The sequence below is a fragment of the Myotis daubentonii genome, chromosome 2, assembly GCF_963259705.1.
Source record: "Myotis daubentonii chromosome 2, mMyoDau2.1, whole genome shotgun sequence".
Taxonomy (NCBI): Eukaryota; Metazoa; Chordata; class Mammalia; order Chiroptera; family Vespertilionidae; genus Myotis; species Myotis daubentonii.
In genome coordinates this window covers 160,301,117-160,320,115 of record NC_081841.1, presented here as the reverse complement: position 1 = coordinate 160,320,115, position 18,999 = coordinate 160,301,117, and the positions used below count along the sequence as shown (strand labels likewise).

General features: G+C 44.0%; 1 protein-coding gene across 7 annotated transcripts in view; it reads left to right on the top strand.

The window, feature by feature from the left end:
- The window catches only part of KLF12 (KLF transcription factor 12), a 446,001-nt gene that overhangs the window by 129,493 nt on the left and 297,509 nt on the right, over nucleotides 1–18,999 (top strand). Inside the window, exon 1 of one of the 7 annotated variants that reach the window (XM_059684831.1) lies at nucleotides 15,737–15,881. The exons of the other annotated variants lie outside the window; for them this stretch is intronic. The gene's annotated coding sequence lies outside the window, so the exon portion shown is untranslated. Of the gene's footprint in view, nucleotides 1–15,736; nucleotides 15,882–18,999 lie in introns of those variants that run through there. 7 annotated transcript variants of the gene reach the window in all.

The following is an 18,999-nucleotide window of genomic DNA, read 5'->3' as shown; positions in this document are numbered from 1 at the left end:
TATATCTATATATTATGCTAATATATAAATTATTATAAATATATAATACTTATATCTCCTTATGATAATGAAAAGGCAATAAACTATAGTAGTTAAGAGCGTGGGCTGTGGCATTAAAATCCTTAGGTTTGATTCCTGACTCCACCATTTATTACTTAACTACCATGGCAAACTCTTACTATTCATGTTTTACTTGGAAAAATGTTCTCTTAAATTCATACTATATTCATTTCAAAATTTCATGGTTCTGTGAGGAAAAAGCATCCAAATTTGCTTTTGCTCTTTTTCCTCGTTTCAATGTGCTGAATGACACTGACAATACTAATAAACTAATCTAATAAAAGAGAAACATGCAAATTGACCATACCTCCGCCACACCCACCAGCCAGTCAGGAGCGAATATGCAAATTAACCCAAATTAAGATGGCACTTAATTTGCATACTAGGCACCAGTGACCTGGGTCTGGGAAACATAATAGGGCACCCAGGTTACTCTAACGTAGGCCCTGTGTGAGCCCTGAGCAGCCTAGGAAGGGCCTGAGCCAGGGGTCCCCTGCCCAGGCCTAACACCCCTCTGGCCTGGGCAGGGGCGGAGTCGGCTATTGCCTGGGACTCAGAGTCCCCTGCCCAGGCCAGAGGCCTGAGGCCTGGGCAGACGATCGGAGTGGGCTGGGGCTCCCCAGCCCAGGCCTAGCGCCCCTCTATCCTGGGCAGGCGATCGGAGTGGGCTGGGGGTCCCCTGCCCAGGCCTAACACCCCTCTGGCCTGGGCAGGCGATCGGAGTGGGCTGGGGTCCCCGGCCCAGGCCTAACACCCCTCTGGCCTGGGCAGGCGATCGGAGTGGGCTGGGGCTCCCCGGCCCAGGCCTAGCGCCCCTCTGGCCTGGGCAGGAGCGGAGCCTGTGATCGGAGCCGGCTGGGGGTCCCCTATCCAGGCCTAACGCCCCCTCCAGAGGCCAGAGGCCTGAGCAGGGGCAGAGCCGGTGATTGGAGCGGGCTGGGGGTCCCCTGCCCAGGCCTAATGCCGGGCCAGAGGCCTTAGGCCTGGGCAGGGGCTGAGCTGGGGATCAGTATGAACTACAGAGGAAACACCTTTTCAGACTGCTCATTGGTTAAGCTCCCTGTATGCCACTGGTAATATTCTTAGTAAATTCGGTAATAAGAATCCAAAAAGGTGATCTAGGGTTTTTCACCACACTCCTGGAGAAAAAAAATGAAGGTCACTGCTGGAGGGCTAAGAAATGTCATATCTGGCCCCAGCCAGTTTGGCTCAATGGATAATGCCTCGGCCTGCCTACCACAGAGTCTGGGTTCAATTCTGACGAAGGGCATGTACCTAGGTTGCAGGCTCCTCCCTGGCTGGGGCCCAGGTCAGGGCTCATGCAGGAGGCAACCAATCAAAGTGTTCCTCTCACTTTGATGTTTCTCTCTTTCCCTTTCTCTTCCACATTCTCTAAAAATCAATGGAAACAAATCCTCAGGTGATGATAAAAAAATAAATAATAAAGAAATGTCATATCCTATGAAGGCACATCTTGAAAATGCCTAAAGAAAGTTGTCATTTTTTCATGGTGAAGAGACTGGAGTCCGTGTTGATGAAAAAACCTTTGTGGCTGCGGTGACAGGCAGTGGCTGCAGCACCGGGGTGATAGGGCTGGTGCCTTCCCCTGATCAGCCTGGTTGCCTCCCACAAAGAGAGGCGAGACTACGGCTTAGCCCCGCTCCCCAAAGGGAGCAGGGAGCGAGCCTGAGCGATCAGTAGTACATCCCTTGAGGGCTCCCAGTATGTGAGAGGGGGCAGGCTGGGCTGAGGCACCACCCTCCCCAGTGCATGAATTTCGTGCACTGGGCCCCTAGTCTACACTGATAAAAGAGAAAAATGGTAATTGGCGTACGACGCTACCCTTTTCATTGGCTAATCAGGGCTATATGCAAATTAAATGCCAACTAAGATTGGCAGTTAATTTGCATATGTAGGCACAATGCAGGGAGGCGAAAGGGAAAGCAGGAAGAAGCCCCCTGCCACTGACAGTGATCGGAAACCCAGGGGGGAGCTAAGAGCTGGGGGGCAGGGCAAAGGCAGCCCTGGGGCCGCCTTTGCCCTGCCCCCCAGCCATGATCGGAGAATCAGGTGCCTTTTGTGCCCTGGCCAGTGATAGCAGGAAGTAGGGGTGGAGCCAGTGATGGGAGCTGTGCACGGTCGAAGCTGGCAGTCCCAGGAGCTAGGGGTCCCTTGCCTGGGCCTAAAGCGAAGCCCACGATCGCGGGGCCGCTGCAGCTGCAGGTCCCTGCTGCCCGGCCTGGACGCCTCAGCCAGAGGCGTTAGGCCTGGGCAGGGGCGGAGCCTGCAACCGCGGGGAGCTGGGGGTCCCCTGCCCAGGTCTGACACCTCTGCCGGAGGCCTCAGGCCTGGTCAAGGGGCCGATCCGGTGATTGGTGATCAGAGGGTGATGAGGGTCAACTCCTCTGGCCGAGGCATCAGGCCTGGGCGGGTGGCTGGGGGTCCCCTGCTCAGGCCTGATGCCTGGGCCAGAGGCATCAGGCCTGGGTGGGGGGCGGAGCCGGGGATTGGGGGGATATGATGGTCCCCTTGCCCAGGCCTGAAGCCTGGGTCAGAGGCGTCAGGCTTGGGCGGGGGGTGGAGCAAGCGATCAGAGGGAGATGGGGGTCCCCTGCCCAGGCATGATTCCTGGGCCAGAGGCCTCAGGCCTGGGCGGGGGCCAGAGCCAGTGATCGGGGGGAGATGGGGGTCCCCTGTCCAAGCCTGACACCTCTGGCGGAGGCGTCAGGCCTGGGCAAGGGGCCGATCAGGCGATCGGAGGGTGATGGGGATCTACGCCTCTGGCTGAGGCAAAAGGCTTGGGCAAGGGGCAGAGCCAGCAATCGGAGGGGTCGGGGGTCCCCTGCCCAGGCCTGATGCCTGGGCCAGAGGCATCAGGCCTGGGCTGGGGGCAGAACCAGTGATGGGGGGAAATGAGGGTCCCCTGCCCAGGCCTGACGCAAGGGGCCGATCCTGCAATTGGAGGGTGATGGGGTCAACGCCTGAGGGCTCCCAGTATGTGAGAGGGGGCAGTCTGGTCTGAGGGACACCCCCCCCCCCCACACACACCCAGTGCATGAATTTCGTGCACCGGGCCCCTAGTAATAATAATAATAATGTGCAGACAGAGACCTTGTAGGTACATTACTTTGGGGCCTGTAGACAATTTCTGGACTGAACTGAAGGCACTGAAAATGGAAGGTTATAATTGAAATGTCAGCAAACATAACTTTTACATTTCCAGTTGATGCTGCTGGAATATTAAATATACCTGTTAAATACATTTTTCCTTTTCAGTATATAAATTTTAATATGCATCCCATATCTCTCCAACCATATTTTCTATATCAATAGTCCCCTGTGGCAATTTTATCTTTCAACACAAACTATTCTTGTTCAATATTTGAGTAGTGATAATGAGTTTTATTCTATAAATAACAGCCTTAGTTCCCTAAACTATAGCCAGCATAACTTTACCATTTGCAAGAACCACAGTGCTTTATATTCCAAACAGCAATTTTAATGTTTTATTCATTAACAGTAAACAAATGCAGAACACAGGAAGAAAACTTTATTGGTGTAGAATGGGCAAATCTATTGTTGTGTTAGTGGGGTGCCCTATATCCACTAGGCTGACAGGCCTACACTGCTGAAATGCCATGGTCCAGGAGCCTTCTAGAACATTTTGACAATGCAAATTATATTTGAATTGGCAATCTAAGTGGCCCAGAGCTGATAAGAACTCCAAACTATGAAAGAATCATTGGAAATCTTATTTTAGTCAGAGCCAGTTTAAGAGTTTCTTTTGTCCCCTCCGAGGGTTGCCCAGTAGCTTAGTTGTCACACTTTTTCCTCAGAAAAGGATACCAATTCCAGGTGTGTGGTTGAAGGTAGCCTGCTGAATGCTGCACATTTACTCTGACCCCCTTGTTTTACTTTAAATCCTGTTGATTTTTAAGTAAATACTTTTTTATTGATTAGAGAGAGAGAATGAGGGATAAAGAGAGAGAGAGGGGGGGGAGAGAGAGAGAGAGAGAGAGAGAGAGAGAGAGAGAGAGAGATTTGTTGTTCTACCCATTTATGCATTCATTGGTTGATTCTTATATGTACCTTGATCAGGGATGGAACCTGCAACCTTGGCATATCGGGACAGTGCTCTGAACAACTGGGCTATCTTTGTCAGGGCTAAATCCTGTGATCTTTGAACTGTATTCATAACCTACTGTTTGTTTTAATTTCTCAAAAAAACTGCGTATAAAATGTATGCATCCATGAGAAGCACCACGCCGTATTGTGTGAATTTATGTTCCTCCTGGCACACCTTTGAAAGGGCCCAGATAAATCTAGTGCCTCTCTAGTTTATAATTTCCTTGTCCTCCTAGATATTTTCACTCTGAATGTCTAACACATAACATGAACTGGCAGATGTGTGGTTGTTTTTTTTGTTGTTGTTGTTGTGTTTTTCTCTTTAAACTCAGTATCGCAGTATAGCCAATATTTTAAAAGTTAGGAGATTCCATAAATGAGTACAGATTCTTCCTTTAACTTGAATAGAATTACAGGCCATCTGTTGTCAGAAGCCTAGTAGCACGGGCCCTCTGAGAGAAGGTGGTCATTGTCCCTGACACTTCAGTCTTATTTTGACGGGGCTCTTTTCAACCTCCTTGCTCCTGTTACCATTTAGATTTGTAGTTCCCTGAGTTAATGGGCCCAGAGCTTCTCAACTGGTTTTCTGTGGGTTGATAATAGCTTGCTGAGATAGTACTGATATCCTCAGACATTTGAGGATGATGTGTTTAAGGTTGGGAAGCACTGAGTTAGCCTTTTGGTAACGATGTGTATGGCCTGGCATATGGAGAACTGTCAACTCTTAGAGGCTTTTTTCAGACTCAGAAGAATTAAATCCAAGTGCCCTTTAACCAGGCACATCCCTCTCTGATGTGAAAGGTTTTAATTTGTCAGCAAACCAATGTCTATTGAGTATAGCCCTGCGTATGTTGCCTGATAGGGGTATATCCCAGAATGGCAGCATTCTTGTTTACAAAGCACCAACTGGTACCAAGCAGGGTGGGGATATTTGGTAGAGATCACATAATTGAAAATATTGTCTTTTCAAGTAAATCCATGAAAAAATGGGATATAATATGTGATTATTTTTAAGGTACTACTGTTTATTTATAAAAGAGTTGAAAATTCCCTAAAGGTACAGTGAATTCTTTCACTACTTTTATATATTTTGAAAGTTATAAACTCTGTTAATCAAATATATTTATTCAGAAGAATGCCTGAGGAGAAGCACAATGCGTAACAGTAAGACACTGTATAGATGAAAATGCTATTGTCAGTAGGTTTGACATTTAGAAATTTAGGAGGAAAAAAAAAGAAATTTAGGAAGCCTGTTTGTCCTGAGTTTCCAAATGGTGATGTAACATAATATACTGGCCGTGTTTAGTTTAATGATGTATATATTGTCTAATGCAATTCCCATCAGCAATAGAGTGGTTATGGGATGTAGAATAGGCTACATTTTATGTTATCAATTTAAATACAGCTGTGCTTCAGGACATAACAGTGAATGTTAAGTTACATTTTTGGTCCTCTGGGAATCTTTAAGTTTTAATAGGTTATGAGGATTATGGAAAGCCCTTGACACTTGAGTTCAGGCATGTCTGTGCGTGAATGACTGTGCTTTTGGAAGGCACACACAATACTTTTGACATCACTTTGCAGAGTTTTCAGAGAACTAAAGATTGATAATCTAAGGAGATAAAAATCAGGTACCTGCAAGCCTCAAGTATGTTTGGTATAATTATAGCTCCAAGGAACTAAAGAGTGGGCTCAATTAACAGTGCATGTTGTGATGCATTTACATCCGGATACATTAAATGCTAGATTAAACAAGAAAACATATCTTTAGGGAGTTTAGTGGACAAAGTAGACATGTCATTAAAGTCTATATAAAGTGCAATTAGAGGCCAGGAAAATTCCCAGTGTGTTGTAGAAGGCTTTGAAATGTGGGACCTTGACCTACTGTTCAGTTGAAATATAATGCAAGCAGCTTAAGTAACTTTATAGTTCTCAAAATGATTAAATCATGTATTATTTAACCCAGTAAACACAAAATATTACTTATTTAACATGTAATGAATATAAAATGATAAGTGAATTTTTTATTGGTAAAAGGTCTTCAAAATCTGATGTGTATTTCACACTTGCAGAACAACTTAATTTGGACAGGCCATATTCTGCATGCTTAGTGGACACCTGACTGATGGCTACCGGAGAAGCTACTAGTGGTTCTCGGCCTTTCTTCTCCTTAGTACTAAGAGCAGAGATTTTATACTGTTCCAATGCATATGTCCATGGTAATTTTTTTAGTGTGCTAAAATCTCTGTTTTCTGAAACCTGGAGTCCTCCTTTATTTTTAATTCTACTAGGCATTTAGTCAGAAAGAGGAGGGAGGAGGGGAGGATAAGCATTTGTTGACTCAGTGAATGAGTGATTAAAATTCATAGTAAAACAAGTCAAAGTGTGGACTCCCTAATAATTAAGGGAATAAGACTGATGATATTAAAGAGGCAATAAAAGAGAGATTGTAGAAGTTACTTAAAATCAAAGTCTGACTAATTCTGGAATAGATGTGATATTAAGTAATTACATTTTTAAAAATAGAGCCAAATAATCTCCATAAGCAGGAATTCTGGGTTATGGATTTTCAGAATGATTTTGTTGTTGTTGTTGTTAATCCTCACTCAAGGATGGTTTTCCAATGATTTTCTGAGAGAGTGGGAGGGAGGAGGAGAGACAGAAACACCGAAATGAGATAGACAAATTGATTGGTTGCCTCCCACATGAACCCAAAGCAGAGCCAGGGATCAAGCCTGCAGCTGAGGTACATGCCCTTGACTGGATTTGAACCCAGGAGCCTTCAGTGCATAGGCTGATGCTCTATCCACTGAGCCAAACGGGCTAGGGCTCAGAATGATCTTTACCTCTGCAGATTTTAGTTTATTTGGTTCATATTACTATGAAAAATTATAAACCCATCTTCTGTTACACTTCTTTCTCTGTAAAGGGAGAGTATGACAAGTAAACATGTTTTCTGGAAATCTGTTTGCCTTTAGTAACTATTTCTCTTTTTTAAATAGCAATATTTATATTTAATAATTTAGGATACCCAGAGAGGTTCATGTGTTTTTTTTTTTTTTTTTTTTTTCCTTTTCTGATCTCCTTTGGGCTCCAGCAAATTCTGTGGCCTGTTAGTATTGCTTAGTTCTGTGTGTTAAAACCAGAGTAGTACTTATCAATAAGAAAAGTAATAATTTAATAACTATTATTTTTATTGATTGTCATCTGCAAATTGTGTTTCTTGATTCTCCAGACATGACAAACATTCTTAAAAATAGGCATAATTTTTAGCCTTATTTTTATAGATGTTGGAAAACTGAATTTTAGAGACATTATGACTAGGTCATGGCAAAGAGAAAAGCTGAGATTTGAATCCAGGGCTGTAGAATGCCAAATCTCATTTAGCATCTGGAGCTGAATAATGTAATTTAAGGAAGCATAGCTGCCTCTGATGAACTCTACAATTAATGTTCATGGCATTACAAAAGGAGTGGGGGTTACTTTCAAGTAACTTCTGAGGCTCCTGGGACTTCTGGGGGTATGTGGAAATCTTCTTGTATCTCTGAGAAAACCTGCATCAAAAACAAAATCACTGGAAAACAAGAACTCATACACTTTGTTGAATTTAGACCCCTTCAGTCCACAGAACGTCTATGGAGAAATGCAAGACTCAGACTGTCACTGGCTTCTGGTCAGAATTGAGAACCAGAACACTAGTCTCTTCAGTGGCTGTTAGGACACACAGAGTGACGGCTGCAGTGACGATCTGTGCCATTTCAGTGCCTGGTGGCACTCCTGAAACCTGCCCACGTCTGTAATTGTAGAGATGTGTTCTGGCACAGCACTGCCATTCAGCTCCCGGCTCAGAAGCTTCCAGTGAGAGGCACTATGACATGAAGAAAAAGGTAGAGGGATCAGAGTGTGTTTAAATCCTGGCGGCAGTTCAACAGCCATCAAACTATTTCTTTACTTGTAAAGCAGAGGTTATTATCTCCTCTTCACAGTGAGGATTACCTAAGATAATGTGTGTGAAGTACCTGCCACACTGCTTGGCACATACCTGATTTATGGATTATATTTTTACTGCTGAGATACCATTATAAATAATATACTCCTTTAAATTACACAAGACAAAGTGACAGATACATTTCTAAGCATTCCAAGGGGCTGTGGTAAAGCTGTTGGGAAAGGAATTATTTACAGTCACAGATAAACCCTGTTAGAATGCAGTGCTTTATGGAACTATACTTAGAAGAGAAACCCTCCCTGTTCACCTTCAGAATTCTCCAAGGCCACCTCCACAGGGCCGCTCAGCTACTGGTGTGTCTACAGGCTCAGCTTTGGAAATAGTGAAAATATTTCACCCCAGGGACCCCTTTTTATCTCCTAAGGATTTCTCTCCAGGGTGCCGTGTGTGTGTGTGTGTGTGTGTGTGTGTGTCTGTGTGTGTGTGTGTGTGTGTGGTGCTAAGTTACAATTGAGATATTATCCATTGTATTCCTACCCAAAGCAGGTTAGGAGCCACTAGGAATGAGAAGTTTGGTTAGATTTCATGAGCTCACTAATTCAGAATTAGAACTCAGACTCTGTTAACCTATATTAATTCAGCCTACTTCATAGCAAACACCTTGCAAAGCTATGCACTTTTTAAAAATGTAGGATTTGTGGGATCCACAACTTTGTAAATGGAAGGAGACTTGAAGATCTTTCAACCCCATAATTTTATGGGTGCAGAAGCTGAGGCCCAGACAGGTTCGCACATTTCCCAGTGGCCACACAGTAGTTAATGGCAGCATTGCAGTAAAGGTGTGATGACCATATTTCTTTCTCCATCTGATATGACACAGACCTCACCAAGCAAACAGTATTTAGTGGCCAGCTCCAAGAATTCAGTATTGCTAAGGATAATAAAAAACTCCAAACAAAATGCATAAGATAATTTTCTTGATTCAAAACTGCTGCAAGGTCTAAAGCAAGCATGTCAAAACTTGTGGCTGCCAGGTTTATGAGGCATGTGGCCTGCTGGCCATGAATTTGACATGCTTGGTCTAACGGATTATTCAAGAGAGTTGGAGTACTAGATGTGTTTTAAGTTGCTTACCCTCCTCTGACCAAGAGTGGCTCCCATAGCCCCATCTTGATAATGGATTGTTCCATGGGTGATAACTAACTTTAAAGTGACTCATGCATATACTGGACACCACCCTGTAACTGGAATAATCTGTGTTTCCATGACTGTAAAATGAGAAGATTAATACTAGGTACCTCACAGGTTTTGAGGAATCTACAAAGTAGGGTAGTTAGTGCAAACTAGGAACTGTAAGTCTGTGTGTGCTGGTGCTATAACCACATTACTCCTCTCCCTCTTCTTCTGCTACTACTGAGAATGGACACCACTCTACTCAGAGAACAATTTGAATTCAGTTCTTTGGCCAGTAACTTTCGCATGTTCTATCTCCCAAGAGGTATTTAGTCACCTTCGAGAATATATTTAGAGAATTTAAAGGACTGTACTTTTAAAATCAGGTGTTTTTTTTTGAACACTACTATATTTAAATTAAAATGTAAAAATACATTCCTCAGCTTACTCTTGATGATTATTTGATAGTGGTAAACATTCAATGGATGGTAACTATTAGTGTTGTAGTTATCCTATATAATAAAAGGCTAATATGCATATCGACCAAATGGGGGAACGACAGGTCACTATGATGCGCAATGACCTCAATGCAGGAGCTGCCCCCTGGTGGTCAGTGTGCTCCCACAGGGGAAGCACTGCTCAGCCAGTAGCCAGACTCACAGCTGGCGAGCGCAGTGGTGGTGATGGGAGCCTCTCCGGCCTCTGCAGCAGCGTGGCAGCGTGGGGAGTGGGCCTAAGCCGTCAGTTGGACATCCCCTGAGGGCTCCCGGACTGCAAAAAGGCACAGGTCAGGCTGAGGGACCCCTTCTCCCCCCGCCCCGAGTGCATTAATTTTGTGCACCAGACCTCTAGTTTATTTATACTTGTCTCACCTTTGTTGTCTCTGAGCTCCTTGAAATCAGGTACTGTGGCATACGAGGTTTAATATCCTCAGTTCTTGGCAAATTGGCAATTCATGGATGAATTAATAGTGGACTATGTACCATATAATAAATATCACTATTGTAAATCAGTGGACCTTCATCACCTGCTAGCAACTGTAAGGATTCTATTTGAGTTGACCTCCAATTTTGGTTTTTGGTATTTTTCAGTTTTTAAATGTTTTTCCCCCCTTATAAACAATAATCAATTTAATATAACATTTGTTATTCTAAACAGTATTTTGATTTTCTGCTATTATTTAGTTATGAGAGATGCATATGATCATACAGTCCATTTGGCAGTCTACTAATTTGCTCGTCATTGAGAAATACTAATTGATTATGTATTTATTATGACAGCCAGCTATTTGTTGTGGACCAGATTTTGAGCTATGTAGGACAATGATCGTGATGTCTGAAAGCACAAACTAGATTGATGAGTTCAGCTGGTCAAAACTATTATTCAGTAAGGCACTCAGTAACCCGTAAGATATTCATTTAAAATATCAAATAAACCCTTTTGGTATCACTATGTCAAACTGTCAGTAAAACAAATCTACTTAGATCTTTGATCTGTCTTTCAAATTATATTTTAAAATATGCCTGTGCTAAAACTTCCTTTGGTTCAGATGTGTGAAGAGATTGAATAGAAAAGTATCCTAAAAATACATCAAGTCTGATATTTTCTAATTGTTGTTAACTATTTTGAGGATGCACATTTCATTTAAATGTCAACCATAATTAAGTGTGTGCCATTTGTTTTTCTACTCAGGTTTTACAGTTTGATGGAATGTTTCCCCACAATTTAATAAATATTTGTTTTATTTCACATGCATTAATTCAAAACTGGATAAGAGCCACATATTTTAATCTACTATTGTTATGATGGACTAGAAAATGAATGTACTTCTGAGGCAAACTGTTTATTATGCATTTGAATGGGATTTATCCAGCTTAGCTTCGGCAAGCTAAACATGGCAACAATTAATAGGCAAGCCCACTATGTATGCTGCATAATAAATAAGGCAAATTATTTTCCTTGAATATGTCATAGATCCGTAGTGTATAAAATTAGTAATTACCCCCTAATATATACCGAGCTGTGTTCTGATAGCACCCATTGAAGTGAAGTAGTAGAGAAATTCTGTGTAGTCATTTTTAATTGGTGCCAAGTATATGTTTATCATGATTTTATTTCCAGTTCTTTGCTTGTCTATGTATAAGCCGCACAATCATATTATACTTACACTAGAGGCCCGGTGCACAAATTCGTGCATGGGTGGGGTCCTGCCGGCCTGGCCCCATCAGGACTAGATTCGGGCCAGGATGTTCATGGGGAGGGGACATGGGAGGTTGGCTGGCCGGCCCCACCCCCAATGGGGTGGGGGCCAGTCGGGGGGAGAGGCTGCGAGCACTTGGTGGGCCAGCCCTGCCCCCTGGTCAAACTTCTGGTCAAGGGGACAATTTGCATATTAGGCTTTTATTACATAGGATAAAGTGGTAGGGAGTGGACTGGAGATCAGCACATAGCTAAGCACTCTATAAGTCCCTCTCTCCCACCTGCCTCTTAAAAAAATCCAAAGATCACTAGCTGGTTTGGCTCAGTGGATAGAGCGTCGGCCTGCGGACTAAAAGGTTCCAGGTTTGATTCTGGCCAAGGGCACATGCCCAGGTTGCGGGCTCAATGCTCCCTCAGTAGGGGATGTGCAGGAGGTAGCAGTCAATAGTTCTCTCTCATCATTGATGTTTCTATCTCTCTCTCTCCCTCTGTGAAATCAATAAAAAAATATATTTAAAAAAATCCAAAGATTTTTAACATCTATAATAATAAAAGTGTAATATGCTATTTAGACTGGACAGCCGAACAACCTTCTGGACATCCTTTTGGATGACCTTCCGGATGAAGCCGGGGCTGTGAGGGCTGAGCTCCTTGCATGCATGTGCATCGGGCCTCTAGTTTATGATGACGGTTTAAAACATGTTCTGACAGAGAGGATTAAGGGAAGGATATCAATGTTCTTCTTATGGGAATGCAAACTTGCATGCAGCCAAGTTACTTTTGGCAGAATGTAGTTATATATGAAGTAGTTTTATGTGGAAGTACAGATTGCACATGTTCATATGTATTTGTGTTGCAATTTATATCACATAAATTAGACATATGAAGACAGAATTTAATTATTTTGTTAGTCCTTTGCAACACAAATCAGGTTTTTGACTATGCAGTCCTGATAAAATGGCAATTACACTTGAATATAAGCACAGCATAAATTACATTTCAAACCATGATATTGAGCACAGTATATGTAAAGGAAATGTTTAACTCATTTGCCATGGTTCCTTTCTTTTAAAGGTTCATTTGGTCTCTGCATAGAATAATGGAGTGTAATGGGAGCTGAAAACAGATTAAAAAAGTAATTTCAATGTCAGTATGCTTTTCCTTTAACTCTGTCCTTTGAAAATGGGCTGTGTAGTCAGTGAATTCTGTTCTTAAATGATTTCTCAAGCTTCTGGGCAAACCTTCTTCCAAATGGGACCTTAAAGTTTGTTCCTTGTACGTTATTGTCTGTTTTTGTTTTGTTTGTTTTTTCATAGTGAAGGGTTTCTTGGGTGGAAGCATATTTTCAGGGAAACATAAAACTGGAAATGGGAAAAACAATTTAATACATGGAGACTTTTCAATTGATTTATATGATTCCAAGGAAATTATTATTGAATTTGGGTTCTTAATGACCTCTGAATTCCCTTTCTCCTATTTCTATGAGCTATTTCATCATTGAATTCTCTTAATGGAAGAATTGTAGATACTATGTTGATTCTAGGGGGCAGATGCTATTGTCTGTGAGGATCTTCCTGTGAGAAACACACAATCATTGTTAGAGGAGGCATTGAGGAAAGTGTGCCTTGGGCAAGAGTAGGTCAATGCTTGTTCTGAGTTCTCAGTGAAGTTTAAGTGGAAAGGAGTCTGGACACTTGATATAAATGTATGTAAATCAGTGTGTGTGTGTAAATGTGTGTGTGTATGTGTGTGTGTGTGTGTGTGTGTGTGTGCAATTTTATAAATTATATAAATGTAGGGAGTGGGAATGGGACTGACATTTGTTGAATACATAATAAGTGCCAGGTAGCCTGGTATGTACATCGTATACATTCTGCTTTTCAATATTCCTTGGCCCCACCCTCCAGTTTTTTTATTATATCGTTTTAAGAAAGAGGAAAAGGGGCATGTAAAAATTAAACAACTTGCCCAAGTCATATTACCCTTAACTGTTAAAGCTAATGTTCATTCTGCCTGGTGATCATGCCGGATTTTTTGTTTGTTTTTTATTAACCCTTACCACCGGAGGATATGTTTTTGTTTGATTCTGTTTGTTTGTTTGTTTATTTATTTATTTATTTATTTAGAGTGGAAGGGAGGGGAGAGAGAGAGAAAGAGAGAAAGCTGTGAGAAAGACATCAATTGATTGCCTCCCACACATGCCCCAACCAGGGCCAGGAATCAAACTTGCAACTCAGATACGTGCCCTTGACCGGGAATCAAACCCACAACCCCTTGGTACTTGGGCCAACACTGTAATCATTGAGCAACACTGCCCAGGGCATGCCTGGATCTTTTCCATGACAGCACAGAGCCTTCGCTTATGGAGAGGAGCATGTCATTCATTCATGGGGGATCTTGAAGTTCTGGGTATAAAAGTGTTCTTGCCATTTTCTTGTCATCTGGATTGCCTGATAAATCAAAGGAGGGGTATGAAACTGTGTACCTGGGTTTTTATCTCAAGGAAAAGAGGTAATACTACTAAGTTGGTATTTCATTACTAAATATGTCCAGGTAATCGGCATTGCATTTTTTTATGTTTTTTTTTTTTAATCTATCAGATCTCTACTATAATGGTCTTTTGTCAATAAATCCAATGGAAATTGGATTACTTATTATAAAAATAACTAGAGTCCCAAAGCATGAAATTCATGCAAGAGTAAGCCTTCCTTCCCCAGCTGCTGGCACTGGCTTCCCTCTGGCACCCAGGACCCAGGATTCCCTTTGACCCTGGCATCATCTGGAAGGATGTCTAGTCTAATTAGCATATTACCCTTTTATTATTATAGACTGGAATATTATGAAATTTGTGCACGGGAGGGGGTATGTTCCTCAGCCTGGCCTGCACCCTCTCTAATCTGGGACCCCTTGGGGGACATCCCTCTGGCAATCTGGGACTGCTGGCTTCTAACCGCTCGCCTGCCTGCCAGCCTGATCCCCCTAACTGCTCTCCCCTGCCGGCCTGATCCCCCTAACTGTCCTCCCCTGTTGGCCTGATCCCCCTAACTGCTCTCCCTGCTGACCTGATCCCCCTAACTGCTCTCCCCTGCTGACCTGATCCCCATAACTGCTCTCCCCTGCTGACCTGATCCCTCTAACTGCCCTACCCTGCCAGCCTGATCCCCCTAACTGTTCTCCTCTGCCGGCCTGATCACCCCTAACTGTTCTCCTCTGCCGGCCTGATCACCCCTAATTGCCTCTGCCTTGGCCCTGCCACCATGGCTTTGTCTGGAAGGATGTCTGGTCTAATTAGCATATTACCCTTTTATTAGTATAGATAGAGGGCTGGTGCATGGGTGGGGGCCGGCTGGTCTGCACTGAAGGGAGTCCCAGATCAGGGTGGGGCTCCCCTTCGGGGGTGGGGACAGCCTGGGTGAGGGGCTTGGGGTGGTTTGCAGGCCAGACATGCCCCCATTGGGGTGGGGGGTCTCCACTTGGGGAGGTGCCAGCCTGGGTGAACGGCTGGGGCAGTTCACAGGCCGGCCGTGCCCCCATTAGGGTGTGGGGGAGGTCTCTGCTGGTGGCGGGGCCAGCCTAAGTGAGGGGCTGAGGGCCATTTGCAGGCTGGCCACGCCCCCATCAGGGTGAGGGTCCCCGCTGTGGGGCATGGCCAGCCTGGCTGAGGGGATGAGGGCTGTTTGCAGGCTGGCCATGCCTCCATCAGGGGTGAAGATCCCCGCTGGGGGCGGGGTGCACCTGGGCAAGGGGCTGATGGCTATTTGCAGGCTGGTCACACCCCCATGGGGGGCGTGGCTGGCTTGGGCTAGGGGCTAGGGCTGTTTGGGGGCAGTTTGCAGGCCAGCCAAACCCCTGGCTTTGTTCGGAAGGACATCCGGAAGTACTCTGGAAGGTCTCCCAGTCTAATTAGCATATTACTCTTTTATTAGTATAGATGCTTTCTCTCTCCAACTACCTACTGTAAATAAAGTGATGTCTATTAAAAGTTTGAACATTCTTAAGAATTATTATTCTCTAACCTGTAATTGTGAATCATAAAATTATGTGTATTTTATATGTAGATGTTACTTAGAATATTATTTTCTGTACTCCAAAACAGAAAATAAAGAAGTATTATTTTCTGTTTATTGTGAGAGGCATATCTAAAATCAGATATTCTTAACATGATTTGCTGTCTACTATGGCCTATACCACAAAATATTTGAACACTCTTTTGCTTCTCTATAGAAGATGATGTGTGTTCCATGGAAACCTGTGTGTCTCCTCAGCAGTAAGATAGATGCCTCATGCTGTACAAGTTCAGAAGTGGTGTAGTAGTGTCACCTGTCACCTAGCAACAAGCTTAGTGCTTTGTGCCATTTCATTGAAGTGAAAACAGGTATGAAAATGTGGTACTTAGATTTACATTTATCTCTGCCGGGAGCCGGTCCATGCTTGCTGTTTCAAGGGACCTGGCATATATGGCATACTGTTCTTGGCACTATGTGTTTTAACCAAGGTCTCTGAGAAAGGTGGTTTCCCCAGGTAGGGATTTTCCCCTGAAGTTAGGGAGGGAATAAAACCTCTTAACTAAGTGCCAGGCGGGTAATTAATCCCTTTAACTACGAACAATCATGCTTAAACTACATAATCTTTTCTCCCTGGAATGGAGATAAGAAACGCCCTAACCTTTGTAATAGAGATTGATAGGATTGAATCAACTGGTATAAATACAGTTGTAACAAGACAGAAACACACAGAACTCAGGAGACAGAATTCAGAAGACAGAACCTACACGGAGCCTAGAGACAGAAGAACTTCGCTGGCGAGAGCATGCCAGAGGATCCTGGACCGGGACTGGCCTCGGAGCCTAGAGACAGAGCCTAGCGGGAGAACATGGCAAGGGATCCTGGACTGAACCTGACTACAGAAATTGACAAGAGAACCTGACTAGAACCTGGCTACTGAACCTGGCTAGAGGAACCTGGCTATGATGATCACCCGAAGGCTGTCTCCGTGTCATTCCTTCTTCGCCGACTCCGTCCACACCTTTGGGGACCCCTGGACCTGCTGGGGTTGGACCCCGGCATATGGCGCCCGAACAGGGACCCCTAGGTAAGCGCCCTGAACTCGGGATGGATCGGACTCCACCGTAGGAAGAGGGTGGATAGTCTTCGCCGACTCCGTCCACACCTTTGGGAACCCCTGGAACAGGATTCCCCTAGGTAAGCCCCCCTCCCCCATTGAGAACCCCCACACTCGGGACGGATCAGACTCCACCGTAGGAAGAGGGTGGATAGTCTTCGCCGACTCCGTCCACACCTTTGGGAACCCCTGGAACAGGATTCCCTTAGGTAAGCCCCCCCCATTGAGAACCCCACACTCGGGACGGATAGGACTCCACCAGGGTGCTACAGACCCCCCTATAGAGGATAAGTAGGGTAAGAAGGTGGATAGTACAGAACTTAGATTGAGAAGATGTGCCATACTGAGTCCAAAGAATGAAGACTCTGTATTGATTCTTAGATTGAGAAGATGTGCCATACTGAGTCCAAAGAAAGAAGACTCTGTATTGATCTTTAGATTAAGAAGATGTGCCATACTGAGTCTAAAGAAAAAAGACTCTGTATTGATCTTTTAACATATATGCTTGCTAGCAGAGGAATTAAGGTTACTCCCAGTCAGACGGAACGTTTTATACAAGAAGTATGTCCATGCTTTTCTGAGGAAGGAAAGGTAAATGTAATGGCATGGGAGAAGGTAGGCCCAAGGAGCCTTATCCTTGACCCCACTGCAGCCTTTCTACCCTGGGAAAGTGCAGGATTGGCAAGCTCTCCCTAGGATGATAGATCAGGACTCAGGTAATAGCAGAAAGCGCCAATCCTACTCTTAAAATGGATACAAGAGAGCGTTTCAGGTTTTTCTTTTTAATGCCTGCTTTTAAAAAATAAAAAAGGGGGAATTTGCCGGGAGCCGGTCCATGCTTGCTGTTTCAAGGGACCTGGCATATATGGCATACTGTTCTTGGCACTATGTGTTTTAACCAAGGTCTCTGAGAAAGGTGGTTTCCCCAGGTAGGGATTTTCCCCTGAAGTTAGGGAGGGAATAAAACCTCTTAACTAAGTGCCAGGCGGGTAATTAATCCCTTTAACTACGAACAATCATGCTTAAACTACATAATCTTTTCTCCCTGGAATGGAGATAAGAAACGCCCTAACCTTTGTAATAGAGATTGATAGGATTGAATCAACTGGTATAAATACAGTTGTAACAAGACAGAAACACACAGAACTCAGGAGACAGAATTCAGAAGACAGAACCTACACGGAGCCTAGAGACAGAAGAACTTCGCTGGCGAGAGCATGCCAGAGGATCCTGGACCGGGACTGGCCTCGGAGCCTAGAGACAGAGCCTAGCGGGAGAACATGGCAAGGGATCCTGGACTGAACCTGACTACAGAGATTGGCAGGAGAACCTGACTGGAACCTGGACACTGAACCTGACTGGAGAGCCTGGACAGAACCTGGCTGGAGAACCTAGCGAGGGAACATGGCTACAGAACCTCGCTGGAGATCCGAAGCAGAGCCTCTCTGGAGATCAAGACCAGAACTTGGCTGGAGATCCTGGCTAGGCTGCTGATCAACTGAACGCTGTCTCCATGTCATTCCTTCTTCGCCGACTCCGTCTAAGCCTTTGGGAACCCCTGGACCTGCTGGGGTTGGACCCCGGCATATCTCCAGAAATATTTAGATTAACCTTCAACTACCTTTAGTTCCCAAGATAACTCACCATGACAGATAAACAGACATAACTTTGCATAAAAAAAGGGCAACTTATATATCAGAGACCTTGATAGAGAGTAAAGCCAACACGGATCTCTTATATAATATCTCAGACTTAAGTGCCTGTTGAGTTCCCTAATCGGCTTTAAAAATTATAGTCACTGAAATGAATGTGTGTATACAACCTTATTATTTGACTTTTTAAAAATCAGTGTTTGAAAACACAAGATCACAGCTAATGAAGCAGTGATTTGTAAAGCTGACTCTAGAAGACAGAATTGCGAATGGAGTTGCTGCATCAGCACCAGAATTCAATTTACTTGAAACAGAGCAACTAAATTACCTTTGTGCAGAGCGTGGAATACCCTGACTAGTCAGGTGTCTATAAACATCTTACAAAGTGCTTCTCCTTCTCTTGAAGATGCATAAAGCGATTCTCAGAGGAACTAGCAACTAGTGAACTTATGGGTCCTGAAGTATTTAGAATGTATTAAACACTAACCTTTAAAGATTGAGAATAGATCATTTAGGATGTGATGAAGAGCCAGCGCCCTTTTACTACAGGGTAATATAGTGCTTGCACTCTGAGATAATTATTCCAAAGTAACTCCTTATTCATTAAACTAGGGAGCATCCACTCTCATCCTGGCCAAGGTCATTTCTGTTGTCTGGGGAACTCTTTAAATTCTAAAGGAAGCTGGCTGACCATGTGTGGCAATTTTAAAGGAAAAACAA